The 8,883-nt window shown below is 41.0% G+C and overlaps 1 pseudogene; it reads right to left on the bottom strand.

Annotated features, from left to right (window-relative positions):
* Window positions 1-431: 431 nt before the first annotated feature.
* On the bottom strand, window positions 432-8,649 carry LOC149261043 (desmethylxanthohumol 6'-O-methyltransferase-like; annotated as a pseudogene).
* Window positions 8,650-8,883: the final 234 nt, after the last annotated feature.

The raw sequence follows: 8,883 nt of genomic DNA, 5'->3' as shown, positions 1-8,883 counted from the left end.
AAAAATAATATTCTTAAATACACATGATTTTCCTATACTAATATGTAAATAGGATTTGTTACAACATTATAGGTAAATATCATGACTTATGGCTTATCAATATCACAAGCACAAAAATCATAAATAAAAAATCATAACTCAATTTATATGACAATTGTCTAAATAACATTTTTTAAATTAATAAATTTAATTAAAAACAAAGAACAAAAATAATTATTAATAACTAATTTAGAATAAAAAAAATCCTTTTCTAATACTACGTCTACCAACTTAACTACTGATCACTAAAACCACCTTCGAGTATATTATGAATGGATCTGTAGAACACCAACACCAAATCAAAGCATGGTCTCTGACTTTAAAAACTCTAAGAGTAACCATTTCTATGAAATCGAAACTGTCATTCAACATTATCCACCATATCAGTGAAGTTAGGCCTTGGTAGCCTCTAAAACACTAAAATGTGTATTTCCAAGTAGCCCAACAATTTTTAGTGTACAGAAGCCTGAGCTTTCAAATAATGTCCTCCACTGTTGCTCGTTCCTTTCGTTTCCCTTAGTATGCGCTAGCATATTCAAACTTGCCACCACTTCAACGTGTTGACTTGGTTTTGCTCATCATGTGACACCCCGATCTCAACCACTACGAGTCTGCCATTCTCAGGCAGAGCTCTGTGACAATTCTCAAGAATTTTTGCGCATCGTTCATCGTCCCAGTCACGGAGTATTTGCTGCCAATCCAAGCACCCCCACAAAATCAGACCATGATGCATTTGGAATGCTAGTCGCTCTTTCTTTGTGGAGAATTAATTACCTTCATGAAGATGACATCTCTAGAAGGTGCGCTGTGAAACATGTCACTACCCACGTGTTGTACATCTATAAAGTGCAAAATATTCAACATAATAAGAGGCTCACTAATAAAAAAATAAAAAATAAAATCTGAAGATGTTTTTCGACATTTCTAAGTAGTATCACAAACATAATATAAGTTAATAATAATCCTGGTTTGAACAAATGCACAATAATATCCACAATAACAAATGAAACATCTCACCCTTTTAGATTTAATAAGCCAACATATCAGCACAGCTCAGCTTAGATCCACAATATACAAAACCTCATTGCTTCAATATTACAAATATTTCATAATATTAATAATATCTAGTTATATTGTTCATAGCTTTTTTAGATCGACAATTTCTAGTTATATTGTTAAATACTTTTCTGGTATTTTTTGGAGTGGATTGTGTGGATTGGAACATGCACAGGCAGAGGCATTAGACGTTTGGAAAGGGGCGAGGCCGAGGATCGATCCCCGAACATGGGCGCCGTTGGCAATCACTGGATGGGCGCCTTCTTATGCGCCAGTGGTGTGAGTCTGGGCGATGAACAGAAGTCTGGTCAGGACAGCCACTTCACCTATGCGAGCGGCATGTTAGAAGCAATCGCCACATCAACCTTGGGAAATTTATTATTTCTACTTGCAATCCTCGTTACAGGTATGTAACATATTACTTGCCTAGAGAAAATAAAAACCGAGTTCCAAAGAATTTATTATGGATGATGCATAGCAACTGCTACTGCTTCCGGCTGTAATGCATGTTAGAGTTATTTGCTTTCTGTCGTTGAACCGCCTTGCATTTCATTTTATTTCTTGTATCAATAACGAAACTTTGTAGGAGGAATAAAGATGGTCAGTCAGAAGAATCCTTTCGTTCATGGAAGAATCACGAACGCAAAATTCTGGCCACACCTAAGATGGCTTTGGATTCTAAAAGTAAAAATGTAGCGCTTGAGAGTCGAGAGTGGTATATCAGGGTTCGGTTTCAAGCTTACTGTTACCCACACACGCCAGTGCGACTCAAACATCAAAGATTTTGGGCCACAGCATTATCTTTGTATTCGAACGTAACAAAATCCATTAAGGTTAAAGTTAATACTCTATACATCTTTAAAGAAAAAAAAATGATAAAAATATAATCGTTAACCTAAAAAACTACTCAAAAACTGGTTATGCAGCTAACCCTAAAACTAAACGAGTGATATATAAGAAAGATCTACATGATACCTCACCTGAAATAGATGGAGCAGTTGCAATCACATGGGGAAGATCAAAGTTAATCCCATCGATGTGGGGATAAGCCTTCACGATCTGAGCTATGAGCGCTCCTTTTCCACCACCCACATCCACAACCCTCAACTTCTCTCCACACTTCAAACCCTCGTAGAATCTAATTAGAAAGGGTATCATCACAATATTGGTAAATGAGGCCATGGCATTATTCATGACGGTGTTCAGATCTGGATCGTCTTTACAATGTTGGGTATTTTTTACAATGTTGGGTATTTTTGAATGGGAAAATACCAAAACCATACAAACAGACATCACAGAGCCAATGCTCTGTTTCCTTTGTTCCAGGACCTTTGCACAGGGAAGCTTTTAAAACAAATATACTCATAACAGTTCATTACACAGCCATAAAAACTTTTTCTATTGATTTAAAAACAAAACTGTTACAAACTTCATCCTCTGCGCAGAGAGGGATTCACTGGAGAAACTCTGTCTCCTCATTTCTGGTCTTCCACTGTTGTGGGTGTTACAAAACAGCTCCAAGCTATTCCTGTGTTTTCTTTATGGTCAACAATACATAACAGTTTGCCTCTGTTATGTTTCCAGCACTGCTGTGCTTTCTTCTGTGCATTCATTTGCCTGTTCTTCATGCAACTATTGCACAGGCACAACTTCTCTGTTCTTCATAAAAACTCCAGCGCGCAGGCTCTTCACCATCTGTTCTTCATGAACTATACTGCCGCTCAGGCACACCCTTTGTTCTTCATGAACAATACTACAGCTCGCAGGCACAATGCAACATTGTTTTCCCTGTTCTCTGTGAACAACCCGCGCACACTTCACAGTGTTATTTTCCCTGTTTTTTTCAGCTTCTTTCGCACTGCTGTGCGTTAAAATTTTTTTACATGCGCAATCGAGCGCAGCCACCACACTCACACACTAAAACCTTTTTGCGTGCGCAGGCACAATACACACTACAACCAGGTCCACTGACACACGCTAGCTTACATGACCATATAAAAAAACATATAAAAAAATATAGGACGAATGCCCCATAACCACATTAAATGGGCCGCCACCTAATTCCACGTAAAACCCATAAAAACCATTACTTTTCCTCCACGGCGGTCAACCACAAAATGACACAAAAAAAATTTCATTTTGACGCGGGCGGGGTCGGCTGACGTCACTTCGGTGCCACGTGTCGCCACCTCATTCGTTGGGCCCGATCGTTAAACTCCGTGCAGCTTCGCGGAGATCTGAGCCTGCAGACCCGATCCAACGCAATTCGCACACCACTCTTCCGCAACCAGCACGACCTTTAGCGGCCGGGGAGAGGGCGGTTTCGGCGCTCGTACATGGGACGCGTGGCGCGCCCTGATTGCGGCGGCACCCCCGCTACGGAAACCGCTTTCGGCGAAAGGTGGTGCGGGGAGACCACGGTGGTTTTCCGAAAACCACTCTGCGCTGTTGAAATTACAATTTAACACTCCCCTTTAATTTCAACTGCTGGGCATTAGGACATACCCAAACACTTTCTCTCGTAGAGGGATTCCTCAGTATTGCTGTTACAAAGATATCTTCCTCACATAGAGGGATTCACCAACTGCTTCTGATGCAGTTCACAAACAAACAAAGTTGTCTTCCTCTTAATAGAGGGATTAACCTGAAACTGTGCTTAAGAGCACCTTCCTCATGACAGAGGGATTCACCATGTGACTGTGCTTAAGAGCACCTTCCTCTTGACAGAGGGATTCACCATTACAATGTGCTGAAGAGCACCTTCCTCATGACAGAGGGATTCACCTGTTATAAAAAACATCTTCCTCTTAACAGAGGGATTTACCAAACTATGCTAAAGAGCATCTTCCTCTCAACAGAGGGATTCACCGAATGACTGCTTCAAATGCAGTTCCAAAACAAACAATCATTGCACTGCTGTGTGTGCAAACGCATTACAATGTTCTTTTATGCTGCTGCATATTCTTTGCTGCACTGTTGTGCCATCTTCTTTACTGTGTCTACCCCACACTGCTGTGTCTACACTTGCACTGCTTGTGCACTTTTCAAAGACAAAATACTCTGTCTTTTCTAGAACAATTACACTGTCCCAACTTACAAATTTACACTGCTGTGTGTAAATATTTCTTACATTCATTGCTGTTGCATATATTGCATTTCAATTCAATGAACAACACATTCACTACGCTTACATTTACTGCTGTAAAGATTTTTTTTTTTTTACATGTGCTGCTGTCTATTACCTTTCATTTCTTCAACAAAACTTCATGTTGCTGCATTTTCTTATTTGCATTGCTGTGTGCTTCTCCTTCTTGCCATCATGCTGCTGTCCATAACTTCTTGCTGCTGCATTTTTCATATTCACTGCTGTCCATACCCATAACCATAGACTGTCATCCCTGGGTTTTTATTTGCTGCTGCGTTGCCTCTGCAATTTGCATTGTGGCTGCCTTTTGTTTCATCATATTGCTGTGTGTCCATACACTAACTCCTGTTAACACGGGCTGCCCCTGTTCCTTTTTACACCCTTGCTTCACACAATCTTAGTCTTCATTCATTTTTTTTACACAATGCACTGCTGTGCAGTTCCTTTCGATTTTCTGCTGCCACACACATTCTCATTCACCCATGTGCATTAAAAATCTGCTGTCCCTGTTTTTCTTTATGCATTTCTTTGCATGCTGCATTGCATATGAAGAAAAACATTACATTTTTTACTACTGTGTATTGTACTCACTCTGCTGTGAGTATGTTCTCTCACATTACATAGAAGGAAACTACCTTCCATTGCTATGCATTTCAATGCATGTGCTCCATAACAAAAAAATTCCATGCTGCTGCTGTTCTATGTTCTGCCTTCCCACTTCTGTGCGGGTCTCCTTGCTTTGCATTTTTCTTCTTGCGCTGCTGCTCTTTACATTTGAGCGCTGCCCCTTTTTCTTCTCTGCTTTTATGGCAGATTTAACTTCATATTTTTCCCTTATAAAAAAAATCTTCATCAAGGAGTGACTGTTAATACAGTTCAGCAAGTAAAAATTACAAGCTCCCCTTTAATGTGTGCTTGTCTTCTTTTAGCAGACTCTTCTCAAAACAAATTTAGATCCACTGGGGAGTTTAAGGGGTTTTCAAATTGCCTTTCCTTCCTTCTCCATACTTGTGTAACTTTCTTCTTTTGCATGGGTCTAGGTTGTGTAAGAGCCCATGTCAAGTTACAATCTCGTGCCATATGCCAAATGTTATGACACTTAAAACATTCTACATTTTTCATGAATGACATTTCATGATTTATTCTAAAATTGTTTCTTGGAGGTTGTCGAAGACCACAACATCTATCTTTATGAAAGGCTCTACAGTCTTTTGCCATATGACCAAAGTTTGAACATGAATAACAACAACCATAAAATGAACTTTGGTACCTGGGAGATGGAGGTTTTCTTGATGCACTTCTGAAGCCTTGCTGCCTTGAGATCCTTTGCTGATAACCATTGCATCTTGCCTCCTTGACATCAGCTACATTTCTTCTTGGAGCTGGTTTTCTGCTTGGAGGAGGATTTCTTCTATTGCAGCCTTCATTTTTCTCCTTGCCTTTGCTGGAACTAGGAGCATCACCATCTCTTTCTGGTTTCTTCATATCTCCTTTGCTTAAAGCATCCTCATCCTTGTTTGAGGGTTCACCTACATACCCAAGTCCTGATTTATCAGATGGAGATCTGTGATAGCTGAGCATGTCATCCAAAGCTTGAGAGCTCTTCATGATCTTGTTCATCCCTTCAACCTTCTTCCTGAGGAGGACAATCTCTTCTTCTAACTTTTCACATTCATTACTTTTCTTTGCTAGTTTTTCCTCAGTTTCTTCCTTGCTACGAGTAGCTTCAGCTGCTACTATTTTGAAGGAGATAATATCTGTCTTCATTTTGGATATTTCTTCATCTTTTGCTTGACTGCTCTTCATTTTCTTTTCAGCTCCTTGTGCCTGCTTCCTGGCTTTTTGTAGTTCAGACTTAAGGGAGGAGACCTCTACCTTGTACTGTCCAATCTCTTCTACAAGCTTATTCACTCTCTTGTGTCTTTGTTCAAGTTGACTTGTCAAGACATCTGCCTGCTTCTTTGCACTATTCAGCTGATTTGTCATGGATATGACTTCTTCATGATGTTTCTTCTTGCATTGGTCAAGCTCCTTAAGCTTGGCAAGCTCTTCATCCCTTTCTTTTGCCTGAAGCTTGATGAGGTCAAGCTTTTCATTCTCAGCTTCTATGATGGGTTCATAAGTTTCTTCTTGACTCATTGTCATGGTCAGTGCTCCCTTTGCATGAAGGTCATGCAGTCTGTCCCATATATCCTTTGCTGATGTATATTTTCCTAGATTCCTCTTCACAGAATCAGGCAGTCCATCCAAGATAGTCTTTGCTGCTTGTGCATCATACTCCATGGATTCTTTATCCATCTTGCTGTCATCAATCACTGACTCCCAGACTTCAATCCCCTCAGACATTAGGAAAGCCCTCATCTTTATTTCCCATACATCAAAGTTTCCATCAAACTTTGGGGTTTCAAATAAAATGTATTCAAATAGATTGCCTTCTATTTTAGTAGAGGAGGGAGACACATTTTTAGCAGGCTTGGAGGCTTTCTTATTTGACCTCGCCATTCTTATCTAGGCTTTAAATACTTGACTGTGTTTTTTTTTAATCACTGACTGTTTCTATAAAAGTAACACAAAGGAAAGCTTTGAGAAATACCTTAACCCTTTTGGCTGTGGCTTCACGCTGCTGGAGAGCCCTCACTGCTGCAACAAGAGTCCTTCCTTCAGCTTCTTTGAGCCTAGACTAGCTCTGATACCACTGTTGGGTATTTTTGAATGGGAAAATACCAAAACCATACAAACAGAGATCACAGAGCCAATGCTCTGTTTCCTTTGTTCCAGGACCTTTGCACAGGGAAGCTTTTAAAACAAATATACTCATAACAGTTCATTACACAGCCATAAAAACATTTTCTATTGATTTAAAAACAAAACTGTTACAAACTTCATCCTCTGCGCAGAGAGGGATTCACTGGAGAAACTCTGTCTCCTCATTTCTGGTCTTCCACTGCTGTGGGTGTTACAAAACAGCTCCAAGCTATTCCTGTGTTTTCTTTATGGTCAACAATACATAACAGTTTGCCTCTGTTATGTTTCCAGCACTGCTGTGCTTTCTTCTGTGCATTCATTTGCCTGTTCTTCATGCAACTATTGCACAGGCACAACTTCTCTGTTCTTCATAAAAACTCCAGCGCGCAGGCTCTTCACCATCTGTTCTTCATGAACTATACTGCCGCTCAGGCACACCCTTTGTTCTTCATGAACAATACTACAGCTCGCAGGCACAATGCAACATTGTTTTCCCTGTTCTCTGTGAACAACCCGCGCACACTTCACAGTGTTATTTTCCCTGTTTTTTTCAGCTTCTTTCGCACTGCTGTGCGTTAAAATTTTTTTACATGCGCAATCGAGCGCAGCCACCACACTCACACACTAAAACCTTTTTGCGTGCGCAGGCACAATACACACTACAACCAGGTCCACTGACACACGCTAGCTTACATGACCATATAAAAAAACATATAAAAAAATATAGGACGAATGCCCCATAACCACATTAAACGGGCCGCCACCTAATTCCACGTAAAACCCATAAAAACCATTACTTTTCCTCCACGGCGGTCAACCACAAAACGACACAAAAAAAAATTTCATTTTGACACGGGCGGGGTCGGCTGACGTCACTTCGGTGCCACGTGTCGCCACCTCATTCATTGGGCCTGATCGTTAAACTCCGCGCAGCTTCGCGGAGATCTGAGCCTGCAGACCCGATCCAACGCAATTCGCACACCACTCTTCCGCAACCAGCACGACCTTTAGCGGCCGGGGAGAGGGCGGTTTCGGCGCTCGTACATGGGACGCGTGGCGCGCCCTGATTGCGGCGGCACCCCCGCTACGGAAACCGCTTTCTGCGAAAGGTGGTGCGGGGAGACCACGGTGGTTTTCCAAAAACCACCCTGCGCTGTTGAAATTACAATTTAACATACAACAAGTCCATAAATCTTTCCCATGGGCCTTCGTGAAAGCTCCCTTGCACCCTTCGCCTTGGAGCACACACTCATGAAAATGGTGCCATGGCGCCATTAATTTCTCGTGGGTTTGCATCAGAAGGAGACGCACCATACTGCAGGGATTATTCTCATTCTCGCTGAGAAAGTAACATTGGCAGTCTGTGTAAGCCCATAATGAAAATCAAGAGGGTTAGAAGACACTTGAGATTCAATGAAAATGCCGAGAGTGGAGAGGTATCTGAGAATGCGGGAAAGATAATCAAGATGGGGAGTTTGAGTAGGGAGGCGCGCAGCTATTTGGCGAAGGGAAAGAGATGAATCGGGATCGGGGCCTGCGCTCGCAATGATATCTGGAATTTTGAGGAGCACAGCAGATTTGAGAGCGAGGGCAGGAGCGAACGAAAAGATTAAATTGTAAGGGGGAGGAGGAGGGGCCTGCGCCTTATACTCTTTCCCGTCCATCCTACCAGACTCCCAAAGTAAAACAGGATTGCGCTTCAGATTAGATTAGAGAGGAGAAAGGTTACTCTATTTAAAAGACTAGAAGTGGTGATTGCTAGTGGTTTTTTTTATAGTCCATTTTAGAAGGTTAAAAACTAATAGAAGCTTATTTTACAAGTTGTTACAAAATCATTTAAAAAAAATATTTATCATTTATAAAATACGATACATATAATTTATTTTTAGAAAAAGTTG

The sequence above is a fragment of the Pinus tabuliformis genome, chromosome 6 (genome assembly GCF_031772625.1).
Source record: "Pinus tabuliformis cultivar Carrire ecotype Pingquan chromosome 6, CPIR1, whole genome shotgun sequence".
Lineage (NCBI taxonomy): Eukaryota > Viridiplantae > Streptophyta > Pinopsida > Pinales > Pinaceae > Pinus > Pinus tabuliformis.
This window is presented reverse-complemented; position numbering and strand designations above follow the sequence as displayed.